Source organism: Lynx canadensis, chromosome B3, assembly GCF_007474595.2.
Source record: "Lynx canadensis isolate LIC74 chromosome B3, mLynCan4.pri.v2, whole genome shotgun sequence".
Taxonomy (NCBI): Eukaryota; Metazoa; Chordata; class Mammalia; order Carnivora; family Felidae; genus Lynx; species Lynx canadensis.
The window spans coordinates 82,177,322-82,190,140 of NC_044308.2; the positions used below are offsets into that span (position 1 = coordinate 82,177,322).

General features: G+C 36.1%; 1 protein-coding gene across 3 annotated transcripts in view; it reads left to right on the plus strand.

Moving 5' to 3' along the window:
• Positions 1 to 12,819, plus strand: part of AKAP6 (A-kinase anchoring protein 6) — a 481,187-nt gene that overhangs the window by 366,210 nt on the left and 102,158 nt on the right. The window lies entirely within an intron of this gene.

Consider the following 12,819-nt stretch of genomic DNA (forward strand, 5'->3'; position numbering starts at 1 on the left):
TTAAAACTTAAGCTAATTGAATTCTTGTTCTACAACATGGGAATATAGCAAAATAACTCAAATTTGGCTAGCATTTTATAATCCATGTTTTGATGATAGTTTAAGAGGCTCTGTCCGTCCAAGTTTGGGTTAGAAAAAGAAATGAAGTATGGAAACACTGTCAGAAGCCTTTTCTGTTTACAAAAAGATCCAGGGATACCATGAGTAATGCCAGAAATCTCATGTGAAAGCCAGCTCTTGTGGGATTTTTTTTGAGCTCACCAAGTTCAGGAAATAGACAGTTCCAGAAAGCTGATTGGAGTTCAAAGATTTTTTTAAAAAATTAACTGAAGTGAATAATTGTGTTCTCTGTCCATTGGCCAACACTGCTGCTCAGATCTGTGCTCTGCTGGGGGCGTACGTCTCCCTGGGGCTAGGTAATATTGGGCACTTGATAAATACTTTCTGATTTAAATTGCCTGCGTAATGAGTGTTTTCTTCTGAATCTTCCAAAGTGAATCTCTTAGAGGTTTTGCACAGTTATTTATTTCCATGGGAAGTAAGGATGTTACCTGGAGTTTCAGGACTGCAAGTGACCTCATAAGGACCTTCATTTCATTTCATCTTTTCCAAGGATTGTTTTTCCTCCATCCCAGATAGGAGAGAATTTGTCCTCCATTAAAGATCTTTCCAGAGGGAATTCCACAGCCGCCCATTAAAATGTTTAACAACTCTCTCTGCCCTTAAAGTCTTCTTATATCTAGTGTAAATCCCTTCTGTTGTTAGGTTTAATTGTCAAATCGGCCAGAATCCATGGTCTGTAATTAAACCTCTTCTTTCTGTTTTCTATACAGTCACATTTCTCAAGCTTTTGCAGGTTTCTTTTCAAGTTAAAAAATCTTTTAGAAGTCCTTTATATCAGCTTTGTCTATACTCCATCTAACTGAAACCACTTCTGCCCTCTTTCGTAGGAGAAAATATGCTAATATTGAGACAGTACTGGTAAATCCATATATTTGAGGAGCTTTAACAAGCTCCACGGATTTCTCCATCAGGTTTTTCAACTCTCTCTTATTAACAGTTAATAAAATACTTCATGGATGGTTTGGAGGAGGAATATGGCCTGTCTGAGATGGTATGACTTACAGTGTATACCTAAAGAAAAAGGAGTTTGAAAAGGAAAAGAAAATTATATAAAAGTGGGCTAAAAAATCCTCTTCCCATTTAGGGACAGAGCTGCTGCTTCTCCCAGTGGATGTGTAATATATTATTTATGTGAGAGAGAGCATCATGCTTTTGGCTCACATTCCATTTGGAGCACATACAGTATGACAGTTTCCTTGGCTTATTGTTGTATATATGGCTATCTATTTTTAATACATTGCTTTTGTCTTTTTTTCATGCTTGCTTACATCTGTTGTTATGAAAACTGACATAAAGTTTTTAAACATAAAAGAAGTGATGGAGAAAGAGATGGTAAGAGACAAACAACATTTCAAAGGAATGCAAGATGGAGAAACAGGAGCAAAGTCTCCATGGAGAGAACCCAAAGCAGCCTCTGCAGGATAAATGGGAGGGAGGGTCAGAACATATTTCTGTAGTCACAGAGAAAAAATGGTCATGAGGCTACAGAAAGCATTTCTAAGTTAGAAGGAGCATAGTACATTTTCCACCAAAGTGTTTAGACTTTTTAAGCTGTAGTCTTCAAACCTGGGAAACGGGGATAGGGATAGCACCCACTTTGAAAGGTTGTCAGGGTTCAATGAGTAATGTATGTAAGGGGTTCATCCTTGTGCTTGGTAAATAGCTTAATACATAAGTAATACAGAATCAGGGGCTAACAAACTATAGTCTGAAGGTCAAATCCAGCCCCCAGCCTGTTTTTTAAATAAAGTTTTATTGGAACATAACCAGGTGCATTCATTTATATATCACCTGTGACTCTTTTTATAGTTCGATAAGAGAGTTGAATAGTTTCAACAGTGACCATATGTCCAGCATGCCTAAACTATCTAACTCTTTGCAAAAAAATTTTACCAGTCCCTGGTATAAATAACTATTATGTCAACTCTTTTGTAATATACATTATTCTACAGACTTGAATGATTTTCCAATTCAAATTTTCTATCTGTTGTATCGCAATAATACCTGTTGAATATCGTTCTTTTGCCCAAGGTTCTAGTTTTCCTTTTGTAACAACCCAAAGTCGGCCTGTTTTCCTTGCTTTTCAATGTAGCATTAAATGGTTAATTGGTTCATTTCACCACCAGGTGGCCTCCTACGCTCTATTGTGCTTGTGGGACCCAAAGGAAAGCAGAAAATGGATCTAATGCACTTCTTTTAACTTTGGCTGTGATGCTGCTCTTATTAGCACTTCTCTGGTGACTCCACTGCTCTGAAATCGCTCTATATTTATATTTGGCCCCGAAACATAAATTCACATTGGCCTTTTTAGAAGATGAATTATAGATCAGAGTTAGAAAGAGTTAAAAAGTAAAAACAAAATAAAAATATATAAATGCATACTCACACATACATCAAAGTGATTTTTTAAAAAAAGAAGTTTGGCTATCGCTGTAAGAGGTTTACCATGACTCAGTATTATTCTCATATGTGTACTGGCAGAGTTAACTAATCCTGAAGCTTCCACAGGAAAGACAAAAGCCACTGCCACTCAGATCTCCATATGTTAATTTCTCTTGAAGAGCATAGGTGGACTTCACCTCAGTGCCCCAGTTTTATTAAGTTATTTTATTTTCTAGATTCTTATTTTGAGTTTTATTTTATCTTATTTTTGAGCTTTACTAAAGACCAGTGCTTGGCGAGAAAGATTAGAAAGCTGTGTGATAAAGTGCTAGAGAAGGAGGCTGGATTCTCCTTGGGCAAAGACTCTTCTCCCCGCAGGTTTCATTTTCTTCATCTGTTGTAAAACCAGAAGGATGGATTGGGAGCCTCTGAGGCCCATTCCAACTTCAGTATTCTCTCATTGGTGAAAAATCAATGATTGATACAATTAGTAATTGATTTGATATGAACAATCTGGCAAAACCAGAATTTTAGGAACTCAATTTCAAACGGTAAGGAAACAAACCCATGGGTAAATATAATTTTTTGGAAAACTACCATAAAAAGTGTATAGTTTCTAAATGTCAAATTATTTTGGTTCATTTCATATGGTGTTCATAAATGCATACTTTATGAGACTTCTAGACCTTTCCTTTACATTTTACTTTCGTTCAGTGGTAGATAACTATTCAGTTGGATTCTCAACAGTGTCTTAAATCTGTCATGGAAGTTTAGCTTTGTCTTTGATGTCTTATTTTCTACACATTTAAATTTTCCTACCTTTTTCTTTGGACACAATGATCAAATCCTCAGATTTCTTTACAGCAGAAAATAGATATATTCACTTATATTTCCATTGAAAATGGGTCATTTTATATGGTACAGATAACCTGTTCTTACTTTCTGCCTGAGTTGGGATACGCACATCACTGGTTTGTATTTGAATTGTCACATTGGATGTCATGGCAAATACTGCTAAAGGCATTTAGCTGTCTATGAGGAAAGGACCAGAATTGTCCCTAGGGCATTTTGGTAAAGAACAGGCTCACGTTTGAATTCAGAGTTACCCAGGGAGACATTGTGACAGGCAATCTCTCTAATTCCGAATTCCCTACTGGGACTACTTCTCTGGAGAGCTATCTGGTTAAAGGCAGATTCATACTTGCTTGGGGAAAAATTGATTACAAGGTTTTTCCCACTTTGCAAACTGCACTAATTAGTATCAAGCTCAACTAATAATATATGAAATTTGCATTACTTTCTGTTTGCATAAGCACAAACATTTCCTACTTTCTTTTTTTCTCATGTATTTTTAAATATATGTTCATATGTCACATGTTGATGTCTGATGCATATTAGGAATGAATGGTCTAATACTTCACCTTTACTTTAAAAGTAGGGAAAAGTAGAAAATGATGCTGTCCAGTCTGTTGGGGATTATTATATGCTATGAAAAAACAAAATAAAAAGAAGATTATCCTTTTTCTTAAGTAATTTATAATCCATTTGGAAAAGCAAAACCAAAAAACACAAAAGAATAGTAAAGATAACAAATATGTGTGGTACCAAAAAATAAGTGCTAGCCTTCTTAGAACATCTTCATAGAAGAAATGATATTTGAATTGGGACTTGCTGGATGGAATGTAAATAGGTGGAATGGATATAGGTTGCATTGCAGAAGAATGGGATGTGGGGGAGGAAAACCTTCAGAGGTAGGGGTTGGTTTGGTGTGACACCTAACAAGGACTTTACCAAAATCAGGAAGATACACTGGAGAAGAGTAGGAAATGAGCAACACATCATAATTGCTTTTGTCCATGTGTTCAACTAAAGTCAACAAAAGGCAAGAGACTTTTCTATTGAATGTTGAATCCTAGATTCAGTGTTTTCTTTAGTGAAGGGAAGTTATATACATAAATATACAAACTAATGGCATAAAGGAGATGAGAAAAGTTATGCAAAAGGTCATATTTTCTTAGCAGGCAACATTGGATCAAGTTTGAACAAACACTTACATATAGTGCTTTTTATGTAACAGAGCTGTTCTAAGATCTTTGCGTATATGCATGCATTTAAACCTCACAGCAAGCTTGTGAAAGAAGTATTGGTAGTATCCCCAGATGAGCAACTAAGGCACAGGGAATTGCACAGTTAGCAAGCAATGCAAACAAATTTTGCTGTCCAGTCTGTTGGGGATTATTATATGCTATGAAAAAACAAAATAAAAGGAAGATTATCCTTTTTCTTAAGTAATTTATAATCCATTTGGAAATGCAAAACCAAAAATGGGCAATCTAATTCCAGGCATATATATATATTTTTTTTTTAATTTTTTTTTTTTCAACGTTTATTTATTTTTGGGACAGAGAGAGACAGAGCATGAACGGGGGAGGGGCAGAGAGAGAGGGAGACACAGAATCGGAAACAGGCTCCAGGCTCCGAGCCGTCAGCCCAGAGCCCGATGCGGGGCTCGAACTCACGGACCGCGAGATCGTGACCTGGCTGAAGTCGGACGCTAAACCGACTGCGCCACCCAGGCGCCCCAATAAATAAATATAAAATAAAATATATGCCTGGATGGGGCCCCAATAAATAAATATAAAATAAAATATATGCCTGGATGGGGCCCCAATAAATAAATATAAAATAAAATATATGCCTGGATGGGGCACCTGGGTGGCGCAGTCGGTTTAGCGTCCGACTTCAGCCAGGTCACGATCTCGCGGTCCGTGAGTTCGAGCCCCGCGTCGGGCTCTGGGCTGACGGCTCGGAGCCTGGAGCCTGTTTCCGATTCTGTGTCTCCCTCTCTCTCTGCCCCTCCCCCGTTCATGCTCTGTCTCTCTCTGTCCCAAAAATAAATAAACGTTGAAAAAAAAAAAATTTATATTTATTTATTTATTTATTTATTTATTTATGCCAAACTCTTTGAATCTCACTGATTCACAAATTAATATATTTGGCATGGGTCCTTGTCTATTACCATGTTTATAGAACCTAGTGATCAAATGGTTATGTGTATGTAGGTTTTGAGAAGTAGTTTTACTAGGTAATATCAACATATTCCCTCCTCCTTCCATTAATGGTAGAGAAAAATAGTAACACTTTGTTGATATATTTTCTAAAAGAAGGAAACTGTATATACATAGTTAATAAATATGTATTATAATAAATATATATAATATATGTTATATATAAATATTATTTACCTTTTCAGTGACTCCATTCCTGTGTGACCTATTTTATTCTCTAATGTGAACAGCAGTTACAATACATTATTCCTAAGACATATAACAAAAACAAATGGGAAATATGCAGTCTTACCTTGCAAATGGATAACAGATGAGAATGTCATACTACAAACATATTAAAATCAAAGACTTTGTTTTAAAATAGTACATTATACATAGAAAACTGAAATTTCATACAAACAAGATCTATTTATATCTTAAAATGTCTATGGTGGATAAGTGGTAAGGATATCATTGTCCCTGTTTTACAGATGGGATGACCAAGGAAATATGAAATAAAGTCCCTCACTATAGCAAGCCACCATAAAGCAAAGGCAGAAGTAACAGTCACAAACAAAGTGGTGCCCAGTCCAGGGGCTCCCTATTGATATGCTTAGAGAAGATCCAACGAAATCACAAATGTTAGGACCTATTTCTTCTTGAAAAGTTATCCAGCGTTATGGCTGCCCTAAATGGCCACATTCTAGTACTTCTGCTTTTTTTTTTTTGTTTAGATCTCCACTTGCTAGATTTTTGCAGCCCCTATGCAAAATTTTAAGTCATCATTATCATATTCTTTCATCTGATTATTTCAGAGGAACCATTCACCGAAAACCTTCTCTCTAGCTGTGATTTCTTTCCCCTTCTGCAACATTCTCTATTTTTATTAGTTTTTATGCTTTATTCTCTGTGGACTGGTACTATTTCCCCTATCTGGAAAAACCTTTGTAATTTCCCCTATTTACTTATTACTTTCTCTCCATCCATCTGTGCATTTCTTTCATTTTGTTCTCTAAATCTTTACTCCCTCCTCTTTCTCACTTTTATCACTCTTGTGATTGGATACACACACACACACACACACACACACACACACACACACACATTGTGTTTCTTTTTGATGGATCTGTTCCAATAAACTTCCTTGAATGTTTATGGCAGACTCCCTCACATAGCTGGAAAAATGCTGAAAAGCAAGTATCATAACCAAGGTTTGTTTATTCTTTGTAGTCTTAGTTTATGCTAAGAAATTTTCACCTGTACCTTAGAGCTTCTTTAAATTATGAGCCATCATTCTTCTGAACAACTATGACTATCAGTGAGAGCCTATCTGCCCTTTTAGCCTCAACTTCATGCTACTAAAAATTTGTGGAGGTTTGGAAGATGAAATTATACCAAATGAATCTGGCCATAGAAGCTGCAAGGGTGGAGTTCTTAAGTGTGTTTTGACCACCCAGAAGTCACTTTATTTTTTTGTTTGTTTGTTGTGTGTGTGTTTAATTTATTTATTTAAATTAAATTCAATGAATATACAGTGTAGTATTGGTTTCAGGAGTAGAACCCAGTGATTCATCCCTTACTGAAGACCCCACTAAAAGGGAGAATTACAGGCCAATATCCCTGATGAACCTGGTTCCAGTCACTTTGAATGGCATTCTTGACCTTATTGACTTTGTACCCCCAGGGCCTACTAATTTCTTCACAACTCTGGACGATATCTAAAGATGTGTTTTCAAGAATGACAGCATAGCCTAGCAAATTAAGCTAAATTCCTTCTGAAAGTTCTGTTCTGGATTTTAGAGATATCTTACCGACCTTGGGCAAGTCACTTAGTTTCTGTGTATCAACTTCTAATCTGTAAGACAGAAGTGATATCACTTACTTTCCCCATGGGCTTGCCATAGGAGAACAAAAAAGAAAACAATCCATTGAAATGACAAACTTTCTGATGCTGAAGCAACAAACAGTGCTTAAAGCTTAAAGCCTGAAGCCTCTAGTTTATTTCCTTAAGATCTCTCTGTAGTAAATATGGACATGTACCCCAAAGAAACCAATCAAAGAGGCTACAACAGAAAGATTTTTAAGTCTATAGCAGACTGGCATTGGAACTGGGAATTGGACCCAGCCTCTTGCATCGTGGTCAAATATTATTGCTATGAGAAAACTGTGAATTCCCAAAAGGTGTCCTTAAATATTGAAAAGGTTTCTGTCACCTTCCTCTTTTCCCTGATACTTTTTATAGAAGCTTTTCTTATGTTAACCATTCCTGGCCATGGGAAACAATTAACTTTGTTCACAGTTTCTGTCTAAAAATTGAGAGTAATACTTCTATATTGGAAGTTCTGATCAAGTAAGTTTTTCACTGAGCATGATGTTCATTTTTTTATTATTATTATTATTGAGAGAGACAGAGACATTGTGAGCAGGGGAGGGGCAGAAAGAGAGGGAGAGAGAGAATCCCAAACAGGCTCCTCACCATCAGCACAGAGCCTGATGTGAGGCTCGAAGTCACGAACTGTGAAATCATGACCTGAGCTAAAACCAAGAGTCGGATGTTTAACCAACTGAGCCATCCAGGTGTGCCTAATGTTCAAAGATAAATGGAGGCAATCACATGCTTCTCATTTCTGTGTACTAATACTATACCTGACATATATTTCAACAGATGATATGGGCTCCCTTGGCCTTTTTGGGGGGAGAAATTCAAATGAATAAAATGTTTTCCAACTACCTTCTACATCTAACCCATAATGCTAAAAGTTACAGTGGATAAAGGGTGATCAACACATGATCCATGATGTTACACACTCCACTGTTGGAATTTATAATGTAATTCTGTAACTACATTCATCCTCATCTGCTGTGAAGGTACTAGAGTACCCTCAAAAAAGTGGCCTAAGGCATCAAATATTTTACAGTTCAGGGATTTGGGTGGTCACCAAGAAAAACTCCGTGGCATTTGGGTCTGTTAAGATTATAGATGTAAAAAGTCATAAGTGCTCTAAAAAGAAAAAGCCTCGATGTGAATACATAAAGGTGCGATGGCATTTCCATTGTGTTTTGAGAGCAGTAACTCTGGAAATGTTTTGATTGGCTTTGTCTTAAAACGTACAAACATAGTGAGTTGTGGATATGTTTCTCAGAGCTAGTGGCCATAGTCCCTGGGGAACGCCCATTTGCACTAACCTTGACAAGATAGTTTTTTATAATGGCAATATGGCGGAAAGTGCTTTCAGCCTTCATTTGGGCCACTGATTCTCATGGATTTCCAAAGTCACCATGTTCTGAAGCAATATCTTTTTGATAAACTACTATGGCTACAGTATTCTACCTCTCATTTTTCTTGTCATCCTCAAAGAGAAAGCAAGGCATTCTCTTTGAAGAAGCATTATCAACAGCATTAACATGAGAAATATATAGTCTCTTCCTTATGAAATTAATTTGGCATTATTTTTGAGGTGCGCAATATCTTGGCAACTGCTTTGGTTTAAAACTCTGTGATTTGGGAAAAGCACGTTTCAGAATGTTTAATTCAGCAATACAAAAGGCACTAATGAAATATGCATGTATGAATTTTATATCATATTAGTTCCCTCTTTCTTGAAATCTGAATAAAAGCCAAACATCTGGATTACGTTTGAAAAGCCTGAATTTCCAATTTTCAGAGAGATTCAATCTATTTTGACATTGCACACTTAGCCTTAACATTTACAGTGTGCTATTAACATTACTTGCAATTGTAAAAAAAAAAAAAGTCCAGATTTAAACAAACTCGGTGCCTCCTAATACTAAAAATATATCTATATTTGAAATGGCTGCCGCTGCACAACCATATACGTCCATGGTGTTTAGGCTTCATCAGCATTTCTATTATAAATACTTGCATTGAACAGGCTTATAATTCAGCTATAGAGATATGGGGGTAAGCTTTGATATATAAATTCTCCTATGGTTATATATTAAAACAACAAACAGCATTTCATGCGTCATTTCATTTGAGAAACTATCCATTGACTCAATGTTTTCTAAAGATCTCAAATATTCAAGGTACTCCGTGATTGGTCAAACAAAGTATAGTCCTCATCCTTTGAGAGTTTATTCTTCAAATATAAGACAAACAATAAGATTGCTGTTTTTTTTAATAGATATTTGAGTATATTTTGACAGCTAGACTAAAGGCAAGTATATATTTATGGTCCTAATTCAGGGAAGTTAAGTGTGGATATCAGTGCTTTATCTCATTTCATTATCATAGTTTACTTAAGACATAGCTGGTCAATCAAGCTTTAAGGGGTAAGGTAAGAAGTTCTATGTCTACACAAGAGATTAAAGAAGACAGAAGAAGGTGACCTTGTGTTTGAAGTTTGCATAATAGTAAGCCTTCAGTGGACTGTGCTTTACTACATTCAAATTTTTACTGGATTTCTAGCATATAGTAGATTTCTAGCATGTCTCATTCTTCTGTGACATGTGGAGAACAGCTCAAGTCAGATGTCCCTTTTCTCTTCTTATTTTGCCTTATTAAAAAAATCCATTAAATTTTACAGTAGTTCCCAATTAAGCAAAAATAGATGTATTTCAAGGCATTTGTTTAGGTTAGAAGATGGAAAGCAAAAGAAATAATACTTTTAAATTGGAAACTTTTTAAAAGGAGAAAACTGAGTTTCATTACATTAATTGCTGCTCCTCATGTATTTTTTCTTCCTACATTGCGTACTCTAACAGATATTACATAATTGCATAACTATTCTTACTATGTGCTGACATGACATTACGACAGCCCTGATATGGTGCATCATAATGAAACCGTAATTAGAACAGTCATGATGTATTATGGCAATGATCCACATCGTCACTGAAGTGCATTGGAATGCACAGAAAACCCATTGAGATGTGCAGATTTTCAACATAATATAGCACAACCATGAAGTTTCATAGCATGGAGGAGAAATTGCCATTATGCCCACACTGCTGGCAGCAAGAGTATATAATGCATTTCTTCAATATGTTAGAGAAAGTTCTGCATTGATGGAAGAAAATTTTTGAGACTGGTATTTGTGAAGTTTTTGTCTTAAAAAAAATCTACAAGAAAGACCTTGTTGAAATATGGACTTAACTGCATATATTCTATAGAAGTTTCCTATAAAATATTTAGGTTTCGTTTAATACCTCAAATTCAATGATTGAAGTATTTTTCCTGAAGTAGGACAGATTGAGGATGATTTGAGGATTTTCATTTAATCTTGTCTTTTCTTCTCATTTTTCGTGCCCTATCTTGAGCTTGGATTGTATGGCTTATGTTTTATGTGGTTGTAGCTTTGCTCCCTTATTGTTCTCCTGGGTTTCTCTACATGAGAATCTTCTATGTGAGTCTTGTTCAGTAAATGATGGCTTCTTCTTAACTTGGTGTGTTTTGATCTTGGCATTCTTTCTATACATAATAATATGATTGTTACAGCTTATTTGGCAGATGTGAGCCCAAAGAAACTCAACTTTTTAAAGTAGAGAACTTTCAATTTTATTTTCTAGGCCAATCCTCATTTAATGCCCTATTGTCTCATAAAATTTCCCAACCAGATAGACTTCTGGTCTCTGTTTTAATACCTGTGGTAAGTGGAAACTCACTGTTGCCCAGGCTTCATTTCTACTTACTCTTTAGCCTCTGAGCCCATTCCTGATCTCTGAGATCAGATGAAAGAAATGAATATTTTCTATTGAAAGCCCTCTAAATTTTCCAAGTCTGCTAACATGTCCTTCCCGCTCTTCTGTCATCTTCAATTCTTCCTTACTCCTTGGCTGAATATCTTCAGCTCCTTCAACAGCCTGCTCCTTGGAGAAGTGTTGAATATTCTGCCTTCCTTGAATGTTCTCCTTTGGACATTTTATACATTGTCTAAGTCTCCCTTGGAAAATGGAACCCAACCAGAACCAGGACTGCAGGTTTGGGCTTAGTAAATCATAGTCGAGCTGATTTGTTACTTTTCTTATTTATAACCCTGTGATTGTTTCAGTCCAGCTCCAAATCATGTTTCCTTTTTTATATTTACCTTCCACTATCCGTTGACTCATTGAACCTAATGACAATGAAGCCTATTAACTTCTATTGTGTGTACAGTTTTTGTATTTTTTTTTTAATCAGGGAGAGATTATGAACTCAGACTTGACATTGATCTTATCTCCTACTTAGATTTAATCTACTATGCCAGCATATTGTGTTCCCTTTAGAGTATAGTATCGTCATAAATAGACACTGTGAAGCAGTTGCCTATGCATTCAGATCCAACTCAAAGATATAGTTTGGCCTGTAGGTGTTAAAAACTTTTAATTCAACATATAAAAGTTAGGAGATTTCACATAAAAATATATATTTCTATCTGCTCTTAAATACATATACCTGTCCATATAGAAGCCATATTGAAGCCATATTCTCACATGTGAACAGTTGGCAAAGCTGACTAGCGGCTACCCCTTTTAGAAGAAACTTGTATTCTCCTATCCTCCACAATCCACACTACTTCTTCCTATTGCCCCTTCACTGGGATCAAATGTTAGTAACATCACATTTTTACATTGTTTTTCCTTTAGTAGAGAAAACACTTCTCTTTTTCCAAGACACTGGCAATAGTTAGAATATGAAAGAAAATGACTTAGCTCAGCTCAACTACTTTAGTTAGTTGCCAGTTAGTAGGCTATTGGAGCTGGCCAGTACTGGCTCAAGAGAGCTGATTGTTAAATATTCAGGAGTTTTGCTAGCAGTAGCAACTTTTGGTAGTTTGAAATCTGCCATGGTGGGAGTATATACACCAGGGAAATCAGCAAGCACCATAAATCAGGGCTTCCCCCACACCCCCAGAGAGCTGGGTTACTAGTATACCACCACCTGTAGGTATTTGAATTTCTGATCTCTGACATAAGATATTTATTATTATTTATTGGTCACTGAGATTAGTGTAATCAGCCAATCAAATCAACATGCCATATACGTATTTTACTCATATGTGTCATTAATAAAAAAATATTGAATAAGATGACCAAAAAACAACCTGTGGTGTAACCTATCCATTAAACAGTGATCATTGCATATGGTTGTTCAACAGGTTCTCAGGAAAACTCCTTGTACTTCTGTGCTTCTAAATGATTGCATCCTTCTGCTCCCTTTATGCTTATGAAAATCTAATAGAAGCACATACACCTGATACAGGAATTCACATCCTTGCTGTAGGGATTTAAGTCATTAGATTTTGGGTGTATGTTCTTAGCAATCTAA